The sequence below is a fragment of the Anomalospiza imberbis genome, chromosome Z (assembly GCF_031753505.1).
Source record: "Anomalospiza imberbis isolate Cuckoo-Finch-1a 21T00152 chromosome Z, ASM3175350v1, whole genome shotgun sequence".
In the NCBI taxonomy this organism is placed as follows: domain Eukaryota; kingdom Metazoa; phylum Chordata; class Aves; order Passeriformes; family Viduidae; genus Anomalospiza; species Anomalospiza imberbis.
In genome coordinates, this window is record NC_089721.1 from 37,909,012 (window position 1) to 37,933,230 (window position 24,219).

At 37.9% G+C, this 24,219-nt stretch overlaps 2 protein-coding genes across 2 annotated transcripts in view; one reads left to right on the forward strand and one right to left on the reverse strand.

Annotated features, from left to right (window-relative positions):
* The window catches only part of LOC137465071 (sushi, nidogen and EGF-like domain-containing protein 1), a 218,137-nt gene extending 202,386 nt beyond the window's left edge, over positions 1–15,751 (forward strand). Inside the window, exon 8 of the mRNA XM_068176788.1 lies at positions 15,741–15,751. The gene's annotated coding sequence lies outside the window, so the exon portion shown is untranslated. The remainder of the gene's footprint in view (positions 1–15,740) is intronic.
* Positions 1–24,219, reverse strand: part of LOC137465072 (sushi, nidogen and EGF-like domain-containing protein 1) — a 179,674-nt gene that overhangs the window by 5,186 nt on the left and 150,269 nt on the right. The window lies entirely within an intron of this gene.

Below are 24,219 nucleotides of genomic sequence, written 5' to 3' on the forward strand. Positions count from 1 at the left end.
TCACAAATCACAGCAGTTTCTATGTCAAACCACCTGTTATTCCTCCTTCCCTCCAAAGTGTCTGAAGCAGCTTATAAAGGTCTAAGGACTTTTTTCCACCACGCCCTGACAAGCATACACAAAACACAAAAGCCAGGAACCCAGCAAGAGTTGTGAGATGACCAAAACATCAGAACTGGGATCAAATACCAAATAACCTGGATATTAGACACACAGAATCCCTCTCACGTTCTCAGAAGAAGAAAGTGCCAAATCTTTGGTATTTGTACACAGAGAAACAGGATACACTGCAAAATTACAGAGAGAGCTGCAACAGTCATCAATCATTCTGCTTCAAAGGCAAAATTTCAATTTTTAATGGCCACTTATGTGTGCTTCTAATGCAAATTATTAAATCTAGAATTATGTTTAACTCCCACTTTGGGAAATTAAGAAAATTCTAATCTGTGTTCACAGGTGACCTCCACCTATTATCTTAGGACCCAAAAAAAAAAACCCCATGTCACATTTTTTTTTTTTCTGAAATGAGTTTGGGTCTGTGTTAATACACAAAGTCAGGTTATAATTCAGACTATGTCAGCCGATTGGCAGACACTGACCTTGTTTGATCGCTCACAGCCTAAAGCTTCTACATGCAAATTTAAAAGACATTTTTCTTCAGTTTTGCAAGATCTGGCATCTGAATTATGCATGTCCACACCCCCTTTTATGAGGAAGTTCACTTATTGTTTGCTTGAAAGGAAAATGAAAGTTATTAACCTACTTTCCATATTTTTGGGTGGGTAATTTTTTTGCAATCAGGGTTTTAAGCTGAAAGAAAAACAATATGTTCTTGGAGAAACTAAAGTAAAATAAAAATGCTTCTCTCTATCATGGGACCCCATCAGAACACCAGATGGGCATCAATGCACATTCTACCATCTCTCAGGATTTGGGGATAGACCATTAAAGAGATATTGATGGCTCATAGAAAATGTGGAAACAATCCTATTTAGAAATCATTCTACGTATGCATTACACATGCTCTGAATTTCTTTCCCCTTGCACTTTATTACTAAGGACATATGAATTAAAGTTTTTAAAGAGTTCATCTGTTCTTCTGCTTTCCATCCCTGAGACTCTTCAAAGATGGAGTTACTAGCTGTAGTAGAAAATAATGATGTAGAAAAGACAACTTAACTTCTTATAGGAAAAGGGAGCATAAGTGTGTCAAAAGAATGAACAGATTCTGTAATAAAGAGATGCAGAAAACATATTTTTCTTATATCGGGAAAGCATATAACAGTGCCATTCAAAACTCATCCAGAGCCCCTGCTGAGAAAAGCACTTAACCACATGCTCAACTTCCAAGTGGCTGCTTATGTCCATCAAATTGAGCAGGGTGTGGGTGTCTTTCTGGAACTCCCCAGCTGGTTAAATCACTGCTCAACAGGGTAAACCACTCACCCAGGGCCTAAAAGAATTATTCTTAAGACATGCACTGACTTCAGACACTAGGACTCTACTTCAGTTCACAGTGGGAATGTTCTAAAATCTTACTACATAACATTTACCTCAGAGTATTTTTTTTAATAAATTAATCAGCAATCCTTTACAAAATAATTTTCTGAATTACAGACCAATATTAGCCAGATGCCCAAGACTTGAAATATGTTACAGGAGGCAAAAAAACAATTCCCGAAAGGATTTGCTGCCTCTATGTGCCAGCTCAACTATGAAAAAAAATTATATTCTGGAAAGGGATGTCCATTAAAATGCATCAACTCACTTGTATCTCCTGTAAAATAACCAGCAATAATTCTAACCTTCAATGTTCTCAAAAAATTATTCATCAATTTCTCCTGTCACCTAATCAGAGCAATTGGAAGTTTTGTTTTAATGCAAAGTAGGCTTTTCAGCTTGCTAATAGAATTTTGAGCAACATAAGGTGTCTTTCTTTTAGTGTAGCGGCGCATTCAGGCGGGGACCCCCCAGGGGTGTCCCCAAGGGGCCCCCCCTAGGCTGTGAGTTCTCTGGTGGCAGCAGGCAGGCAAGGAGACTCCACACAGCCTCTGAGGTGCTCATTAGATGAGGGTTTATTGGGGGTCCTACACCTGGGAGGCAGCATGGTTTCTGAGGGAGAGGGGACGGAAAGGGGAGTGAGGGGGGAAAGGGGAGGGGGAGAGAGGGGCTGAGAGAGCACTGGCCAGGAGAGCTGGTGAAGAGAGAGAGCGAACCGTCCCCCCGGCACACTTAACAGCGAGATTCAAAGTGGGCGCGGAACAGATTGGACCAATGGAATTACAGACACAGGATACTGCAGGGGAGGATCACAGGCTTGGAATAAATAATATTTTCCAGGGGTGAGACACAGCATACCATTTAACTAAAATGTAACACCACATTTTAGGATACAGTGTTCCTCTCTCCTCAAAGATCCAAATTTAGCAGATTAATCCTGACCCCACACATCATATTACTGAGGTCATTACTTCTACAGAAATTGTCAATTGATAAAATAGCCTATTCAACACTTATTCCATGGGATGAATCCCATCTGGAACCTTAAATCCATGTCTGCCTGAAATTGTTCTTAAAGAAAAATTCCTAAGGGATCTGCATCTAAATTTCATAAAGCTTGTCTCCAGCTACAGGACCTCATTATCACAATCTTTATGACAGAAACTCACAGAATATTCAGACGAGAAGAGATTTTGAAATTACTGTTTTGCATTACTTATTTAGATGCCATTCCTGCATAAACATTTAACTAGCTTATTTAGAAACTGCCATCACCACTATCATGATGCTGAAAGATGTATCTCAATGCAAATTCTGTAACAGTGAAGAACTAATTCTGTTACCATAAAAGCCTATTAAAAAATCAGTCAACTGAACTGTGTTGCTCCTAATAGCTATTTAAATGGGAAATCTAATTTAGGTTTAGATTAAACACTGTATTTCAAAAGGAAAACTTCATCTAAATATAATTGGATGAAATTACTTTGAACTGATGCCAAAGTCTACTAGTTGAATGCAGCTCATTATGGCTTTGCTCTTTGGTTGGAATAACCATTAAAACTCAAATCTCATGTTTGGTGGATTCTAAAGGGTATTTTAGTCACTTGCACAAGGGCCATGTAATTCCAATCCTTACACAGATTTAGCGTAGCTGTGTTGGTTTTTCTGTCATGAGAGGACATCATGGAGTCACAGAGACACAGAATCACAGAATGGCCAAGGTGGTTGATCTGAAGGAACATGTAAGACGGGAGAACCTTTCATGAAGACAAAAGATTTGCTACATGACACAGAGTAGTAAAAGATATTGTCTAAAAGCAGTTCTGACCAAAACCTACCAAAAACTATCAAATTTATGAATTATAGCTACTAAAGCCAAGAGCAAAATATCCCAGAAGTGACAAGCCTGTTGCATTACATTTCATTCAGTGTTTTTATGGAGTGCAACAGTGTTCCAAAGCCTTGGAAAACTAACTGCAGTATTCCTTCATACTTCAGATTTCATTAAATACCTTTGTACTTATAGACTCATCCCAGACAGAAAGAAAAGGGATTGCTACCAACTGTGTGGCTGATCCCAGATCACCACCTCAAATCAGACAGGGTATTTATAGAATCACAGAATGATTTGGGTTCAAAAGCTCATCTGGTCCAAAACCTTGCAACAAAAAGGGCAATCTTCCTCCAGACCAGGTTGCTCAGGGCCCAGTCCAACACCAAATATTTTCAGCCTGGTGCATGTACCAGGTCTTGGGGCAGCCTGTGCCAGAGTTCCACCACTCTTCTCATAAACAATTTCTTCCTTCTATCTAGTCTGAATTTACGCCTCTGTAATGTAAAACTGTTACCCCCTGTCCTATTGCTACATACCCTATTGAAAAGGCTGTCCACATTATTCTTAAAAGCCCCCTTTATGTCTTGAAACATGGCAATAAGATCTCTTTGGAGCCTTGTCTAGGATGAACAATCCCAGCTGTCTCAGCCATTCCTTGTAGAAGAAATGTTCAATTACTCATCACTTTCATGGCATGCCTTGGGACCTGCTCAGACAGATCCATGTCCTCCCATGCTGGGGACCTCAGATTCGGATGTTGATATTGGAAGTAAAACACAGAGGGTCAGACATCTGGTATTTTGTTAGCAGGCATAAAATATCATCAGTTATTTTGCAGGACTAATCCAGGAGGTGGGTACTCAGAATACATCGCACTCCAAACTATTTAGTTCTGTCAACAACTTTGATATCATGGTTTTTTGCCACACATACCACACAATTTTATACTTTAAATCCTACCAGAATATTAACAAGGGTCTCATTAGTAAATTGTCTTGTTCCCCTTATCGTGGTTCCTGAAAGAGAAGACAGAACATAACTAGTATAACAACAAAACCAAATTATTTTATGTTTATTCCCTCATTTCAGTGTTGACTGTAGCTTTAATTGGATGTTAGATGCGGGTTGTTTTCTTCAAATTTAACTCGAAAATCTGCCTGGCATTTTCAACTGAGATTTTTACTCTAGATCTAAAGTCTCAGAATGTGTTTATCTCCTCCTTCATGTGTTTCTTTCTGTACTATACTTCCTGGAAAAGAAAACTTAAGAAAAATAAATTTTAATGTCAAAGATACATTCTTAAAACTAAACTTGGCCCTGAATTATTTCAAGTATCTCTTTACTTTAAAATCTGTTCTATTTTTATTAGAAAGATATGCTGCAGATGCCCATCCGAAGGGCCAGTAAACTACTATCTCATATTCATGGAGACAGAAATTATTATTGTTTGTGTGCTGTGGTGCACCATAGCACTGTGACAACATTATAGGGCCTTCCAGAAGCAGCATATAAAGAGATTTTAAAAAGAGCTTTCCTCCAAGACCAAAGTGATGGCAGAAGTTCACAAGAAAGTAAAAGACCAGTGAGACCAATATCAGAGTATAATTTAAGTTATACCTAGTTATCTACCTGCAAATAATTTGTAAAAGTAAAAGGAAGTAAAAGACCAGTAAAAGACCAGTAAAAGAAAGTAAAAGAAAGTAAAAGACCAGTAAAAGAAAGTAAAAGAAAGTAAAAGACCAGTGAGACCAATATCAGAGTATAATTTAAGTTATACCTAGTTATCTACCTGCAAATAATTACCTTAGTCGACCTTCTTTGATTCCCTGTATAGTCAATGGATATTCCTTCTCTGAGGACAATCCCAAGCAGTGAGGGAAATGAGGGTCCTGCTTAGAGACATATTCTGGAAAAATAACTCTTTTTTTCAGTCCAGAGATATCTCCCTCATTTTGGCTGCTGCTTTCCAGGCACGTTCCAACACCCCTTCCTTCCAAAGGAGCCTGAAGGTGGGAGTCATTCAGTCCATATCAAAGTTAGTGAGGCTCAGCACAAATCTGGACAAAAAACTCTGGAAGGATTTTTTCTTATCATGTGCAGACTTCAGGATTAAATAAGTTGCACCCAGTCCTCAGCTGATGCTCTCCAGTGCCTGTAAGGAAATTGTGTGCATCAGATTGATCTGCCCTTTCCTTAAGCAATGAAATTAGGCATATGAATCCTTCCTGTGTCTTTTATTAGACATTAAGTGATATGACTAATACCTGCCAGTCAAAATTCATGTTCTAATTTCATCCTCTCTGGTGAGGAACACGGGAAAGGAGGGGAGAAATTCTGACATTATTTAAACCCATGCAATACTTCTCTTTCCAAATTCATGACACAGCAAAGCTGACAGAGTAAAAGAGTAAAAGGAGTAGCAGAAGGCATTTGGAAAATCTGGTTCTGTGCTTTCTGAGTCTTTTCAACTGCAAGGGCACTTTCCCTGGGCTTATATTGCTTCATTAGTAGATTTCAGCTCATTACTCCACCTAGCAGGGTACAGAAAGAAGAATCAGACATAATAGGGACATTTATATTTAGTACTTAGGGGTTTACATGTTATTTTTCCAAGCAAGGAAGTAACAAAACCATTAATCCTAGAAAGAAACACAGCAGGTAAAACAGTGTTGCATAAAACCCAGTGAACTGGAGGACATGAATTACGTGTCTAAGACTGGAGGAAATGGTCATTTTCATAGAGCTGTTTATGCCTTGTGTAAAATGTATTTAGCTAGAGTTTCTGGCTTTGTCCTTCCCTCAAGAATATAAATTAGTGCCCCCATGAAAACAAAGCTATAATATTGCTATGAGATGCAGACTGAGAGCAGAGGTACAGAGGCTTTTCTGGGGCACTATAATTTTAGACCACCATATATTTCTTTTCCACATCTGCTGAGAGCAGTTTTCTGCCCTGGTTAATGGAAGCACAGCTTCTGTCTGGAGCCACTTCCAGTCCAGTTCTGTCAATGACAGGCTCCTGGGTTGATTGTTTAAAAGGAATTTTCTTTGTTTTCTTGGTTGTTTGTTTGTTTGGGGTTTTGTTTGTTTGTTTGTTTTTTGTTTCTTGTTAACTGCTTTCAGAAATAATGTACTCTGGAGCAGTGTCTAATCCATTGAGCGACCTGATCTTTCATTCTAGCAGAATGCAGAAAACTCATTTTATCATGAAAAATAAGTAAACTAATAAACTCTAAATGAAAAGAAAGGATGAGCTTGTCATTTAACTGTCACTTTTCATGTGTGTCAGATAAATGCAACGTCAAGATACTTTAATCAACACTAAATTGTTTTACATATGTGAATATTTGTCCATTGGAGACTCAGTTTTTACCTGTGTTGAAAAATGTCAGGATTCAGGCAGGTGTAATAGCAAGGGGCACAGGGGCACAAAAGGTATCAGAGAAAAATTGATAACAAGACAACAAAGGGACTATCTCCCATCTGCTGCTCATCAGCATGGCTCTGCTTGTGCCAATAGAACTAATTCCTGGAAACTGGGTGTAAAGAATGCAAAACAGTGATTAGCTACCTATACAGTGATGAAATACATTCTTTTGTTTGGTTTGGACCCACTGTGTGTTCATTTTACCTGGCATCTCCTAGATTTTTTTTATCACAGTGAAGAATCATTCCCAATAATTCCCTCTAACATCCTATCTCAGCTGATCATCCTCCACCCTGAAGGGATTAATCTACTGTTTCCTTAAGCATAAATCAACACGTGACACCCTTTACCACTTTTTTCATGAATTTTCTAGGTTTTTTGCCTTTTCTGAGAGGGAAGATTAGAATTGGACACAGTATTCAATATTTGAATATACAGTAGACACCAACCACATTTTCTCATTTTCTCTTATTTCCCCACATCCAGTAATTCAGCCAGGTTTTTCTTTTCACACATCTTTGCATTTCACCACTCCATTTGAACTCATCCTACTTTTGGCTAGTCTTGCACATTTTGCTTGCCTGGGTCACCAAAAGCAAAAAATTTATCTGAGATTCTGTCTGTGAGGCTGTAGCCCGGAAGAACAGAGAATAATGGACAATTCCTGATCCGTCCATTCAAAGATTAACTCCAACCTAGAAACAAAACAAACAAAACAAAACAAAACAAAACAAAACACATACCAAAAAAATCAGCTGTGGCCACTGTCCAGGTTGGTACAGCCAATTACAATGAATTTCCAAAAATATTCTTTCCCAGTAGTATTTGAGATGTCTTCAGATAAAGGTATGATCCAATTGCCACTGAGAACACTGAGCTTTGGAACAGACCTTCTCCTAACAGAGGGAATGATGGTGTTGTTTGAAAAAATCAGCATTTTACAGCAGCCAGAAAATTAAGCATTTGGTTAAAGACAGGGGATGTCAAGTGGGACACTCCAGGAGTAATGACCTCCCAACCTGAAAGGGAATCAGTGCAGAGAGTTTTAGTTCACCTCTGACTGTTGGAAAACAATCAGGGAGTTGAGCAAGGAGCCTCAGGCTGGGCCATCTGCCTCCTTAAACTGGTGGAAGCTGGTGAAAGTTCACATTTGTGATAGGGAAGCTTTGATGTTTCATAGTGACTCCGAGATCCAGAACAATATGCTGGTATGGAATTAATATTTCACCATTAAAAAACATTTTCATTAAGTTCTTTTTTACCTGCAGGCCATGGATCCCAAGGATTTAAGCAGCTTAATTGTTTAGCTCTTACATTTCAATGTTTGTCCATTCTGCCTACTAAAGGAGAACTTGTACTCTTTGTCCTTTATCCCCATTTCTACACTATTTCTCTCCCTCTCAGCACAGAGATCTTCAGTGAGGGATAAAAAGGTCTAAAGAAGCTATAAGGAGAGGAAGTCCACAGTGAAAGGACACCAGATCAAGGCATATTCTCCAGCGCATTTCGGGAAACTGTTATCACTGCCATTCCCAGGGGCTATAGCAGCAAACCAGGACTGGGTCCCTGTGAAGCTGATGGTTTTTTGAGGCAGTGACTCTAACAGTCTTGCTCAGGGTATCACATGGGGTGGATGTGCAGGAAATGCAAAGGGATCCTTTTTGCACTAACAGCATTTTCACAACAAAATCTCAGGTCCTCCTCCCTTCAACTCCTCATTTGTCTCTCCTCACAGCTCACTGCTTATCTCTGGAGTGTGGTTCTGGCCCAAATCAAATCAACTCATAGCTGTTTCAGGGAAGGGAAGACATTGAATTGTACAGTTCACTTGGTATCAGGTCTGATTTTCAAGGCAAACCACAAACCACCTCTCCAAAGTCCTCTCCTGGGGAAAGCTACAATACAGCCACAGAAAGAGGACAGCAATTTCCCTCAGAAAACTATGAAACTGAAGCAGACAAGAAGAACATTCTCTATAAAAAGTTTTTTTGTTGGCTGGAGTCCTTATTTCTCAAGAGAATTTCCAAGAGCAGGTGAGAGACCTCCTGTCACTGGACAGGTGATCTGTGGTGAAAATACATTTCTTCCAAACTTAACTCTTATTTAAAGCATTATCATGAGCAGGGTGAGTTGTGCTCTCACTTTGATTGTTATGTCTGATTCTTGCTTCAAGGAGCAGTAAGACAGATCTCTGGAGTGGCCCTTTGCACATAACAGGCTCCACAAAAGAAGATTGCAAGAGATAACTGAGAAGCAGACATGACTGGGATGCTGTTTGTTTTAAATGGAGGAAGTGAACCAAATACAGAAAGTGGAACATAAAGAAGTCCAGATATAACCTTCCTCTCAGCATTGTGTTCTCACAGCTCAGTTCTCTCTCATGGTTAGAAAACTGTGTGATTTTGATTCTCAAATAGTGCAAAACCATGACCTTTTTCTGAAGAACCTCCTGCTCCTTTCCTTTTTATTTTTTTTTAATTTTTTTATTTTCCTCTAGAGAATAGCTAGATCCACTGCATGCTACACAAGTGTTTGTGTTGGCAGAGCTGCTGGGATGACATGAGGAAAAGAATGATGATAGGGGCAGAAGAAAGCTAAAAACTTCCATCTTCTAAAGGAAAAACAAAAACCAACCAACTCTAAGCACTTAGCAAAAATACAAATCACCTTTCCAAAATCCTCTTATGTGGAACTTACTTCCTATACAACTGTTAAACCATGGAATGAAAGCAGTTTTACTTTCTCAGACAACTTTTTATATTCATATCATGAATTCCTGAGTACAACTAAGCTCAGCATCTAATTGCTCACACCTTGACAGATGCAAATGCAAGGTGAACTTTGGATAAAAAAAATTTAGTTCAAAATTAGTTTCTACATGAATATCACATTTCTGCTAGCTCTATATCAATCTCTGCAGCTTTGCATAGAGGGAACTGAAAGACCAGGAATATCATTCTTCTCTGAAATGTTTGTCCTTCCTATCCACAATCTGTAAAGATGACGTACTGCTGGTACCAAATTTTCTACCATTATACAATAAGAAGGTACTTTGCTAAGAAATATAATCCCAGAAAAGATAATTTATTAGACATAACTTTTCTTTACAGTGGCAGCAAAGTAAAAACAGTATGGATTGAAGTAGCAGTTAGACCAATGGAAAAGATTCCATAATGTGGTGTTAGCAAAAAAAACCTCAAACTTCTATTTCTGCTGAAAAAAGAGGGCCTCCCACACTCTCTGACAGGAGCAAAGGAGCACTGTCTCTGCTCTCAGAGAACAAAAATTGACAAAAAGACCTGCGCACCTTTCTTTAAGAAAGGTTACCCTTCTATTGCAGTCTGAAGTCCACCAGTGAATGTAAAAGATGAGAGATATAGCATTATCACTTTCTAATCTTAAATGTGAAGTGCTAATGAAGGATTAATAGATATTTTAAATGTGGTTGGGATACTAATAACTACTAGGACTATTTTCCATATCATCTTCAAAAGGAGTTCAAAGAAGAGATAACAGACTTACAAGCTCTGTGCAAGTCTACTGAACTGTATGAAAATATATTATTACTGAAATCACAAATTAGTTTCTTATTAAAGTACTTTATGCAGCTTGGCTTAAATTCAAAAGTTTTTAGCAGAAAGATATTCAGCTGGAGGTATTTTAAATGATAAATCAAATTTCTTTAGATGGGATTTGGATCTATGTTTCTGTTGGGCAGCTTTGAAATTCTCAGCCTATTTACATGGGACCACTAGGAGATAGGCAAATTTTAATTACCATGTGAAAAAAGTTCTTTTAAATCAGCTATTTAAAAAAAAACATTTTAAAAATTCATTTTATTTTACTAGACTGCACATAGCTGCACATTGAGAGACAGCTCCTTGTGAGTGAGGAAATGCAGTGAGTGCATTACTAAAGCCACATTTGAGATGGTTAAATTATGCCTTTGGAGATAGAAATTAAGGTTTTTATCCTTTTAAAAACAAGAATAATATTGCATAAGAAGTGAATTGCTGAAATGAACCTGTTGCGGTGTGTCTCCTCCCTCCCAAAGGTAACCCTCTCCCCCCGCCCCAACCCCCATGAGCCCTGGCTGTGAGACAGGGGGTCCAGGGGGTCGAGTGATTGGCAGATTTGAAAGATACCCCCTGCCCCCTGTGGCTATTGGTAGACCTAAGTGCCCCTTCTCCCCTGGCACCCCTCCCCCTCACCTGGTTGGTGGCTACCTGTCCCTGCCCCTCCCCTTACCCCCGGGTTAAAAGGACAATCCAGCCACGTGGCCGGCCCTTCTGTTGGAGCTGCCACCAGGTCCACAACTCTGTAGCTGAAATAAAGACTCTGGATCAAGCTCTAGCAGAAGTGCCTCCTTTCTTCACCATCGCCTGAAGCCTCTCCACTGAGGAATATCGCTCGCAGCCTCTGAGTAACCCAAGGGTGTCACTGGGGAGGAAACATCCCAGCTGCCGCCATTGGACTCAGCAGCAAGGCAAGCCCGGGCAGGTCTCTGTCGGAATATTGGGAACCCCAATATGAACCAAATTTAAAATTATTTCATAAAATTTTAAGTAAATGAAAGGCCTTATCTGGATGGAACAGTAGTTTGTTTTTTTTTTTTTAATCACTCCTTTCAGCAAAGATGAGATCTTTTGTATGCATTTATCAAATTATTTCTTTGCATTTTTCTCCGCAGTTGAATGTAGCAATTTTCCTCTCTGCTTTAGCGTTATCATATTGAAAAACTCCTACATTTCCCCTCCCAAAAGAAATTGCATAATACTTATTCCTTTTTAATTTTTTTCTTGAATCGAAACACATATCTTTTAAATAACTATGTAAAAGAGAAGCCAAGAAAAATAATCTTTGTAAGGGGTTCAAGGTAGTGAAGAAACTATTTGTGAACTTTATTTAGCTAAGAACCAAAAGTACACCTAGTTTGCCAAAAAACAGTGTAATGTCGATATGTTTTAATAAGTCTGGATCCTGCACTGATCATAAATTCATGTGTCTTGTACTGGGAGCCCAGCTCACATATTCAAAAGAAAGAAACAAGTCTTTCTACTCTTATAGAAATGGAATTATTGCAGTTTTGCTGCCAAAGACCTTAATTGCTCACTCCTGAAAAATGTGCTTTCCCCTATTCCTCTTTCCCACAGTGGAATCCATGTGTTTCCCATTTTCAGATTTCCTTGTGGAAATATTTTCTTCTGTAGTATGCCATGGCCAAGGTAATGAAACAAAAACATCATTGAATCATTCAGAGTGCTGCAGTTTGGAAATTGGGTGTAAAATATAAATAACAGCTTTCCTCTGAGATATTTTGTTATCTTCTGATCAACGCTGTTTGAAGTGAAACTCAGAGAGACAGAAAATGAGCTGCTTTTTTGTAATAGGCCATTGAAAAGCTCGTTGTAGAGGATGCACAAAACCCTTCTAATAACTCTGTGTATTTGAAAGTTTCTGGATACAATATGTGATAACAGTGGGATAATTGCAACACAAAAACTTTTAATCCTTTTTCCTCAAAATCTTCTGGTTGCCTTTTCATGAAAAGATGATGTAGAGTCAGTTCCCTTGGTCTCAGAATAGCTGAAGCTAATTACTGACAGATCAGAGCATAGAAAATGCTATTTTTCAACCCAGGGGACTGAAATAAGAGTGGCTTGAGACAAGACATAAATGGCACAGCTGAGTGGATGTGGTGCAGGGATGGGTACATAAATGCACGCCTTTTGATTGAAGTCCTTTCCCTCAGGACTATCAGGGAAATTAGGATAATACTATGTTGAAAAGAGTTAGGCTTGACAGAAATGGCAATGAATACCATGCTCCCATCTACTGGAGATCCATATCAGGTAATTTTCTAGGCACTGTTGCCAAGACCATTATGTAAACTCTGTCAACAAGAGCTCCCAAACCCTACTGGACAGTTTGATCTAAAATCAAGATTAAGGTAGCTCCAAGAAGGAGGTAGGATGAAATGATTTCCAGAGGTCTCTTAAAATATTTTTCCCCCTATTATTCTGTTTTTACCAGAGAGACATTTCTCCAATCTGAGCAGCTACATATTTATTCTAGGAGTTTATGGGTAAGGAAAGAGAGAGCAGGAGGGAGGAGTGGTTATTGGAATCTATTTTCTTTTATTCATCACTCTCTGACTAATACTCTGTCTCAGTCTGCCTTTGCTGTTGCCATAGAGTTGATTTCAAAACAACAAAAGAAATAAAATTATGCAGGCCACCTCACTCAATACTTCATAACAAGACACTAAAAGAAATGCAATTAGTCTAACCCTAATCCACACTGGGGAAGAGCTGCCTATTACCTAATCCTGAGTAAAATATTCAGAGATCCTAAAAGGGTCAGTGTCTTCCATGTTACACCTGCATGGTTACTGGATAAAAAGAGTCAAATTTCACTTTTTTTCCTCTGATGTTGAACTTGCCTAAGGTAGATCTGAGATGAATGACTGTAAATTACTGTTTTTACATTACTGTAAAAAATTATGATTTCTTATGCATGTGATACTCATGCAGCATTTTGCCTGTAAGATAAACTAACCAGGAAGATAAAATAAAGGAAAATTGAATTGTTTATTTGAATTAATGAATCAGACTAAGAGGGATCAGAGGGAATTGTATAAATGAGGAGCATAACTCAGGATGCTTGCTTGGCAAATTCCATATGAGATCTTGCTTCTCCAATATAAGGATACCGGATCTTCGAGAAGCAAACTTAATTATTACAGCCAAGAATATACCTTCCTGCTATGTGGGGAAAATTCAGATATTTTTCCCCCTGAGTATAAAATGGTCTGGATTTTGGAGACTATTAGTTCTTCCAAAGAGTGTGATGTGAAACGTTTTGTCTCCAAGGCTTTGGCAGTCTTGAAAGCCCATTATCCTGAAAGTGCTTTGTAATGGGTGGATAACTGGGATGCCGTGCTTCTCTCAATGCTAATTGAATGGCTGTATAATAAAAAGCTGTCTTATTCTTTGTCCCATTCAGCTGAGATTCTCTGGAGACAATAAAGACTGCTATCTTACTATCTTTCAATGTTTCTATTGCAGGTTTTCAAAAATACATATTGTTTAGCACTCCACTGTGAGGTGATCTCTGCCCTCAACCTGCTCTGTATGCTGCCTGCAATTTCCTCAGACACTGCATAGTTTTTTTCTGCACATATATAACCCCTAGATTTTTGTTAAATTATTAATTTTTTTTAAATGGAAAAAACCCACTCAGCAATAATTTTTCTACTCATATATACACAAAATATATAAGTATATAAAAATATATTCAAATATATAATATATAGAAATAAATATAATATATAATATATAATATATAATATATAATATATAATATATCAGATAATAGATTATAGATTATATATAATAGATAAATAATATATAATATATATAAAATACATATTAAATGTATTATATAACATATATAATACATACAGATTGATAAATAAATATATTAAACATATATATTTAATATATAAATAAATAAAGGTTTGGGTCTACTTTTAAAACAGTGGTCAGCACGTGTTAGACAAAAACTTTTTACCAACAAGAAGGAAATATTCAGTGGCAGCAGAATGTAAAAAAAACACCATCCTGCTTCAACTCTTCAGGTATTTTCAGTTTGCCAGCATTATTTCTGCATCTCCTAATTTTATAGCTTCAGTATTGCTTGCATTTATAGCAATAGTTGTTACCCAGTATTGCAAACATCTGCCAAAACCCTTCAGAGGGAAGCATCCAGAATGGACTGCTGGCATCAGTGGCACAACTGCATAACCCCACATGTGCAAGAAACTCTGACCCTTATTGAATGGGAGCATAAACCTAAGGAGAACAGAAAGCTTGGGAAGGAACAGTAAAGAGCAGCAGGCCTTTTGTAAAACAGCAGGAGCAATCTGCAGCTGAATTTCCTGCTCGGAGCACCTGAGGGGCAGCCATGGTGAAGCAGGAGTATTGATTGCAGAAAGAGAAAAAGCAATATGTAGAGGCACTACCCAGAGGTCTGTTACAAATTTGATTTGATAGAAAATGCAGTTTTTATTTTTCTTCCTTTTTCAGTGCTGCACTTCCACCACTTTAGTCCATCATGATAGGATGGACTTAAAAACAAACAGAAAGAATGAAATCCTGCTCTGCCCTGCTGCAGCTCAGGCAGTCGGGTTGTATTTCTAGGGCTGCAATTGTGTGAATGGAGGCATAACAGTGGTACTAAGTCTTGTGCAAGCCACGGCCTCCCTCTGGACAGCAGTGTGGATGGGCAATTTTGTTCACAGCTCATTTTTCGCTTCCATGGTTTTCCCCACTTTCTCAATAACTTCTTAAACTGGTACAACCCAGAAGTGTTACTCTGATTTAGCAGGGCTTGCAATGGGAGCAGACTTTGAAGACAGCCCTGACACTCTTGTTTTGTAGACCCAGGCTGTTTCTGGGTGTTACAGAGGACAAACCTTTTTATTTGCTGTCTTTATATTTTACCACACTCTACATTAATAGTTTGTCTGAATGAACAAATCTTTCACTGCATCACTGAGGGAAGGCTAACCTTGCAGTCACCTGTAATCCAAGGAACTTTCAAAATAACTTCAAGGGATGAAGAAAGAACAAAAAAAAAAAAAAAAAAAAAAAAAAAAAAAAAGCTTTAGTTCTTTCTTTGCCTTTCTTTCTTACATATTCTGAGAATTATAGTGACAGCATAATTGACCACAGTTAGCAATAATGGTCTTTCAGTAAAACTTGTCTTGAAAATAAAATTCACCAACTCTAATTCTTCCACAGTATAAAAGTCAGATATGGGTATGATGCAAGGAGGCACTGGATCTGAACATTTGCTTATCCATGCTCATTACCAGTCAGCTGCCATGGCCTGCCCCTCAGGAAGAGAGCAGAAACAAAAGATCAAACATGGAATGATCTTTCCTGAAGAAACCTTCACCTGGTTCTGGCATGTTAGGGATTTCTGAACTGGGTGCTGCATCTGAACTGTTGCATTCACTCATCCATGATGCAAATTCCTTCTGTGAACATGTCTAAACCTTTTCTGAATTAACTGAGCCTTTTTCAATCCCCAAAAATCCTGTAGCAATCATTCTACTCTTAAATTAAAATGTGTAGAAAGATATTCCATGCATCCTTTTAGTACCATACTATATTGGTAGCTCAGTAAAACTGCAGCCTGTCCTAATCTTGTTAGAAACAGGTGAACACTAAAAAGACCTCACATGTAGTTATTGGTAAAATAACCAGGCTCTTACTTCTTTTCAGTGAACTTTACAGTATATCTTCGATAGTAAAGGGAATACTCAGTCAAGGGTTAAACAATCTTTAGAATAAAAACTGTACACTTACTTCATATGTAGGTTTACTCTTTCAGATTTTTTTTTAATTTTGATTATGAGTTATTATGCCATAAATTTACTCTTATGTGTATTTTCACTCCTATGAGTTCTACCATACAAATGATAATCATATATGCCATTCAAATCAGAAAGAAAATTATATTTTTACAAAGAAAAAAATAATCTTCTATATCTCACGGACTTCGTATTTTAGCTTTATATTTTCATCCAGAATGTTTCATTATAAATAAAAACTTTTAAAGAGTTATGCAAGAAATGAATTGTAAAAGAAAATACATGGTTTTATTATTGACACATTATAAGAAGGGGTTTGTTTCTGTTGATGAAACTTTTTGGGCATACTGTAGTAAACATTCTCAAAACTTTTTATGCATCTTGCAGTAAATATCACTCACACTGATAAATGCAAGGATGTTAACTTCAACCCAATTGCCTTTAGACTTCAACTTTATAAATGTTCTGCATCTACTTCCAACTCTAGAGTCTGTGTAATGAAAACCAGTCTATTTTTTTCAGCTGCATGAGAAAATCTTAAAAAAATATATACATCTCATTTGCCTCCTTACCTTCCTATTAAATCTCTGCAGGCCCTCAATTTAAAAGTGAAAGCAAAAGCTCTTTGGGTTTACAGCCATTAAGTATCAACAGTGTTTTTGTTGAGCAGGGATTGAACAGAGCCAAGGCCTTTGCTGCTCCTCGTGCTGAGGAGACCCATCCAGGACAGGTGACCCCAGCTGACCCAAGGGACGTTCCAGACCATGTGACATCATCATCAGTGTGTCAAGGAGGGGGGAAGGAAGGGGGGATATTTGGGGTGATGGCATTTGTCCTCCCAAGTCACTGTGATGTGCGATGGGACCCTGGGAACAGCTGAACACCTGCCCAGCCATGGGAAGCAGGGAATTCATTCCTTGTTCTGCTTTGCTGTGCAAGCAGCTTTTGCTTCCCCTCTTAACCTGTCTTTATCCCAACCCACAAGTTTTCCAGCTTTTACCCTTCTGATTCTCTCCCTGACCCCACTGGTGGGGGAGTGAGTGAGCAGCTGTGAGGGGCCAGGCTGCTGGCTGGGGTTAAACCACAAGAAGAATGAAAAATAATGCAAAGCACTTTGAAAATATTAAGTTTTTGTGTTTGGACCATGCCAGCGTGGTCACTGCAGAATGGCATTACACATGGAACACTGGTCACTGTTCTTTTTCAGGTCTTAGCCTGAGCAAAGAAAGAGTTAGAAATACTTAGTCTAATCATGGTTTCAGGCTGACTTTTGGTATCAGATACCAGATAAAATCCTGTCCCAAGTGCTCCACTTTCTCTCTCTGCCCTGCCTTGGGCTAAGAAATCTACCTGGGACCTTTTTATAAACATAGGAATGTCAGATTATTATTACCTAACCCAGGTGCCATATCACTTGTTTTTGCTTGTGTCCTCACTAGTCTAATCCTGTCTAAGAAACATTCATGAGGATTCAATGAAATAGCATCACTTAGCCGCTTAGTTAAAAAAGTGCTGCAAACAGCTAAATTTGGGGTTGATGAGAATAGTTACTGTTATGGCCTATAATAAAAGGTTACAATTGAGATCCCTTTCTTAAAAATTGGTTAGATAGGAGCTCTGAATCAGTCCTTAACTTGACAGTCTAACCCAAAATCATCCGTAGAAGTTCCTGTGGAAGCAGCATTTTAGCCCAAGAATTCAGAATCTGATAAACAGACTGATATTTATCACAGACAAATGAAACATCTGCATCCTGCACTGCTGCAGCCCAGTTCAACAACTTAGAAACAGAGTTCCTCTTTCCTTTATTTCCCTGCTCCTTGCTCAGAACTGTTTGCTCATCCTCACAGAATGCTTGTCTGCACTTGGTCCTCCCAGGTCTCTGCTTTCCTAAATAAAAAGCAGCCGTGACCCTTCAAGGTCAGTTATGCTTGGCTGTAGAGATCATGAAATTTGGTAAGAATATAATATTGGAATTTCTAGATGACCGAGTTCTTGTGCTCAAAAAGTCATGGGATTTTGAGTCACAACACTTGCAGTGATCAACCACAAATGCACTCACCCAGCTGAAGGAAATAAAGAGAATTGGTGTGTATTAATCAATAGATAAAAGAGTTAAATTTCGGTCTGTTTAAGCACTCTAAGTCAGCTACATTAGAGAATAATGTATGGGTTTCACTCCTCTTAATTAAAGGAATTCATTGGACTGTAAAGTCTGGATTCATCTCAATTAGGCAGCTGGATTGTCTTCAGCAACAATCTCTTTCCAGCATTTTGCTCAGATAAAGAACAAGCTCATGACAACAAGGGATCCATACTAAATATGAAACACCAAACTTGTAAAAATGAATGCAGTATGTAATGGGATTGTTCAGGTTATGTGGTGCAATAAAATAAAATGTTGAAGAGATGAAAAGAGAGATTTGACTGAAATCATAATTGAAAATGTACCCATGCAAACCTGCTGGGACCAAGGAGGTTTTCTCTAAATAATTTCATGTGTTAAATAAAAAATGCCTCAAGAACAGGTTGATGATTTACTTAATCCTTGCTTAAAAATTGTATCATGCCTATGGAACAAAAATATAGTTTCTGGCTGTTGACAGTTAAGTATTTTTTAGCTGGAACTAAGTTGTGCCTAAATTTCTATGAGTAAATTTTTCTTGCTATTTTATTACCATTTGCGAATTTCTGAGCACCATGGATGAAAGTCCTTTAAATTTTCAGGTAATTTAAGACATTTTTCTCTATCTTCATTATCTGTCTTGTACACTGCACTAAATCTACAGTGGTTGACCTCAGCAAATTGTGTAAACACAACTGAATTACTGCCTAATTAGCAGAGGAACTATTAAAACTGTTGGGTTTGGAGTACGTGTTGGGGATTTTTTGGTGGTTTTTTTGTTTGTTTGTTTGTTTGGGGTTTTTTTTTGTTGGTTTTTTTTTTTTTTTTCTTTTGCTTTGTTAATAATGAGCAAAGTTTTTGTAAAGCCCTGAGTTTAAATCAAGAAATAATGAGCAGCTCATTTTAGGGAAGTTTAAAGTGGAGGATTTATTTTAAATTATTTTTTAATTAAACCAAATGTCAGCTTCAGCTTTTCAACTATTCAAATTATTTTTACTTTAAATATGTTTCATTGGAAATTTATTTCCATTTATCAAATGTTTCCATGAGAAATTCCAAGAAATTACAATTCATGATTGCCATGAATTTGAAGCTTCACTGAAGGCCCTGGCTAATACAAGTATTTTCAGTCAGCCAGAGGCTGGCTCCAGTGAAAACAGGAGCATCCACATCAGCTATGAAGTCTCTTCTCCCTCATTCAGAGCATGCTAGAAAATGGGTTTCACTAAAAGACAAATGGCATCACCAAAAATTAAAAGTATCCCTTGACTTACCCAGCTTTGAAAAGCATATTGTTAGGCCGCAGAAATTTTTATGATTTAGGTTGTTAAATTGAAAACAGTAAGTTAATTTATATTTAGGATTTGCAAATTCTGCATTTCTTGCAAGTCTCTAGGAGATCAGGAAAAAAAAATTTGAAAACTTAACTCCATTATGGATAATATCACACATCAGGAGTCCTGATGAAGTCTAGGCAAAGTGAATAATCATAACTTCCTGTAACATAGCCCAGGACAAATTCAGATCAGATTGGCTGGAAAATAATTTAGGGTTCCACAGAAGGATAAACAAATGTATTTCATCTGGTTCAAGGTGGAAAAAAAAAAATCCACTCTTCATTTCCTGATAGCTGTCTGAACCTCTCATATCTAATTTAGTATTGTCTGCTCTGGTACATTTCGATTCAGATCTGAGAATATGCCATATGTTTTACCCACTGCTCTCATCACACTTACAAAGCCAGATGCTTTTTACTGAGAAGTGCATAGGCTTTTTTGTTCTTTTTTTTTTTTTTTTTTTCTTTATGGAACACAGAGCAGCCACTCTCAGAGAACACAAAACTATTGGGAATATTGCTTACAAGAGCCTCTGGAGCACTTGGTAAAAGACTGTTGAATAGAAGAAGAACCTACATTCAGTAAATATTCAAAAATACTTTTTATCTCCTTTCTTTTCTTCTCTGTCTTCTTCTCTCTCTTCTTACTTTTTCTCTTTCCTCTCATGAGACCTGCAGACTGCAACTATGATTGCTGAGGTGAGGCAAAATATATGAAATTATGGTTCTTCTCCAAAAGAAGGGGACATAAAATATTTTACTGAAACTGAACCCTTTTGCTGGAAAGGCAAGCCTCAGATTTATGTCCCAATGACAGCCCTGCCAGCACCTCCTGGAGCACATCAGCCTCCAGATGCTGGGTGGAGGGTGCCTTTATTGCCTGAGCTGCAGATCCCTTGGCAGCAGTTGTAGCACTGGGCTGTGAGAGGAGAAACAGTTTCCCTGCTCTAGTGCACCTCTAGGGCTTTTCTAAACAAAGATCTGAGGCTTTTGTTTGTTTCATTACTGAAAATGCTGTCTTCATCTGGGCTGTGAGCTGAAATGGAAGACTGAGCATGGTCTATGCAAAATCTTTTTTCCTTATGTCCGTTTCCCTAGCATTAGTGTTAAAAACACATTTTCTCCTCTTGGATGTGCAGTCTCATTTTTTCTTGTCTCAGAGCTGTTATATACACACACTGATAGCAAGAAATATATATTTATTCAACTTGATTTTGAAATCTTCATATTTCTTCCACAAATCTCTTAAGTGACATATCCCCTATCACTTAAATATATTTTGCTTCACTTTGAAAAGGGTTACTCCTCTCCTTTTGGAATCTTAAACCACAGACTGCAAAGCTAAAGAGAGGTTTTCATGAGCCAAAATATTCGAGGTGTTTACAGTTCTGCTAAAGGGCACTTCCACAGAAATGAGGGGCTGGGACTTACTTCCATTTCCTACGTAACTCACAAAGTCTGGCTGGCTGCAGTACAGCCTTGGAAGATGTTCCTCATCTTAAATTGTGTCTGTGCACTCTGCTGAGTGTGCTGGGAGATCAGGCGTGAGGCAGCCAAGCCTCCCACCTTACAATTGTGTCAATATTTTCCCTGATCCTCAAAGCTTCACACACTTGACAGTGCCCATCCTTCGCTACAGGGAAAGGCTTTCCTGATGCCCTTTCCCAGACCTTCCAATGAGGTTTTGAGACAGCTACAATATGAAAACAGTGGTTTTACTTCCCTGAACTCCAAAAATGAAGTGATCCACTCCCACTCCTTTGCCCCAGAGACACACTTGGCTGTGTGGGTGAGGTGATATCCCAGTTGTGTCCCAAAAGCACACTCAGCCTCAGCATCTCAATTCATGCAAGAACACCCACAGTTAAAGCTCTGGGTGCTTTGGCCTGGATCTTTAACTGAGTTACCAGCACGATGTTTTAATCACTAATTATAGCCTACCATGCTTACAGTGCTTCATAATATTCAATATTATCTCTATTGCTGACTTGTTAGAAAGCCCGCTAAAGGCAAGGAATCATCCCAAGTGAATGTGGTCCTCCAAAAACTTCTTTCAGTGGAGAGGCTCAGAGGCTTCTCTTAAGTCCAGTTAATTGTGTCTGTTTACTTCTGTTTCTGACTTTTAATCTGCTCCTTTCAGCAAAACAGCCTCAAGAGTTTCATGTGTACTGTGGTTCCTTGTTGATTTAAATGAATACTTAATTAAAGTTAAGTTAATGCTTAATTTAAGAGGCATACTGGCTTTGATAAAGGGATCACTCCAGTTACATGGCTAATTTAGGAAATGAAAATTATTTTTATGCTGTTGGGTATATCAGTGGTTTTGAATTTTCTCAGGACTGAAAAAAACGCACCCCTTATTTTGTTTAGCTACATAGACATATTGTTTGTGTATGAATATATGCATATGAAATATATTCATATTTTAGGTATGTGTGTGTATATACACACACACACACACACACCCTTACCCACATTTATTCCCCGAAGAAAGTTTCTGCTGGATCAGATATTGCAGAACACTTTCCAGGGGAGGGGGAAGAATTTGTAAGTGCATGGGTGCCAGAAATGAATTAATTGATAGTTTGGGGTAAAAACTGTTACTTAGAGAACTTAAGAGAATGAAACACTTCAGTCTACGTGAAATCTTTGGCACAGTTCGGAACTGCACCAAATGTACAGCTACAGATAGAAATGTTAAATGGGGGAAAGAAAAAAAAAAAAACAACGTTGAAAAGTATTTTTCCATGGGTAACATGAACAGTAGGAAACTTGGGAAAGCAATGACTGTCTCCAGTTACCTAATCCACCAAAAAAAAAAAAAAATTACTATCTTTTAACAATAATTACGTTTGTTGAAATGCAATATTGCATTGCATAGTTCTTATTGACTATATTTTTTCATTGGGAACCATATTATTTCTTAAAAAAAAAAAAAAAAAAAAAGGGACAAGAATATTAAATTACATTTTCCAGGAGTTCAAACAAGCTAACAGGGCAATTATAACATTCATCATGACCACCTGTGTTAAATAATTTCAGAAAGGAATTTTAGTCTGATATATTTAAAACCTATTCCCAAAGTACAGTGTGACAAGATAATTTCTAAATTAGAGTAATTAAAACCATTACCAACCAACATGTTTATGCAGATTTTCTAGCTACTCAATTTTCATTTTTCCTGGTGACATATTTCCTCCAATTTTAAAGATACTTTAAGGCTTTTGAACACCTTTTAGTAGTCATAATCTAATACTCTCATGAGATTCATCTTTCATTCATTTATCTTTGCAGCAGAATTGGACAAATACCTGTGCCTATTTTTATATTTATGTTTCATGACACATTAAATCATTCAGACTGTTTCAAGGTGATTCTGACTAAAGCTATTCAAGATCAGAATGGTTCTTGTTATTTCTAGACATCTGTTTGTGTATTTTGCCTACACAGAGACAGGAGATAATGAAACTACAACTGATTTCAATTTTCCTCACAGCCTTTTGGTGGGAAGGGGATTGCAGAGGTGGGAAAAAAGACCCAACAGACCAATTTTCCCTGTTGGCATTATCTTTACACACTCTGAAGCCACATTACCTCGCATTGTTTTAGGGCTGTAAAGGAAGAGCAATCAAACTGATTTGATTGACTCAAGAGAAACAAGTTCTCGTTTTACCATGTAAAGGATGCTTCTTCTGCTTGCCTCTTTCAATTGAGAGATTATTTGTAGGAATAATTTCTGTTTGTGATCTTATTTTCCAGTTTCACAGATGCAGCACCTTTGCCAGTACCAGTACATTGCCTCATTTCTCTCACTGAGAAATTGCATTACATCAAACAATGGTCATTGTAGTGGGCTTTAAATCTCTCACTCCTCGACCTCCCTTGCACTGTCTGATGGCAGGAATTCTCCTCCATCAGTTCTTTCAAACACTACACTGATAGTCTGCCAGAACACTGCAAATCTTTAAAGTGCAGGGTGACAATGTCCTCTCCAGCTAGGAACAAAGAAATCACTTTGTTAGAAAATCTGATCCAGACAGTATTAATCTTGTATTTCAGCTAAATACCTCATTCTTCCTTTTCACTTTTGAGGCCAGTGAAGAAAAAGTACAAAAATATGTACGTTCAAGAAAGAGATAAGGCCAGTGAGACAAAGTAGGTGAGAAAAAATAGCAGGGAAATGAGCAGAAGCAAATTGAAGAGTCTGTTGCAGCCAACTACATAAGGACACTAAGGAATGTATTTGCTCTGTCACTGGTTTAGCACATATTCATCTCTCAGCCTCTATTTCAGGATGCTCTTGGTTCAGATGACACATTAAAATTCTTGTAGAATATTTTTTTTCTTTTATTTCTTTCTTCATTTCAGACAAAATTTAGCTCTAATGCCTAGAGTCATTGGGCAAGACATGCATTGGACACAGCACAGAGAAAATCACTGCCTGAAATAAATTTAGAATCTGAACAGCATTTTAAAGAAAACAATGTGAAATTCTGTCCATATCACAGAGAGAAGATTGATGTAGAAGTGTCAGAAGACACACACTTTTTGAGAAGAATTAGAAAGGCTATAGATGTAAGGGGAAGAGTACTGTGGACTTGACCAAGTTCACAAATTA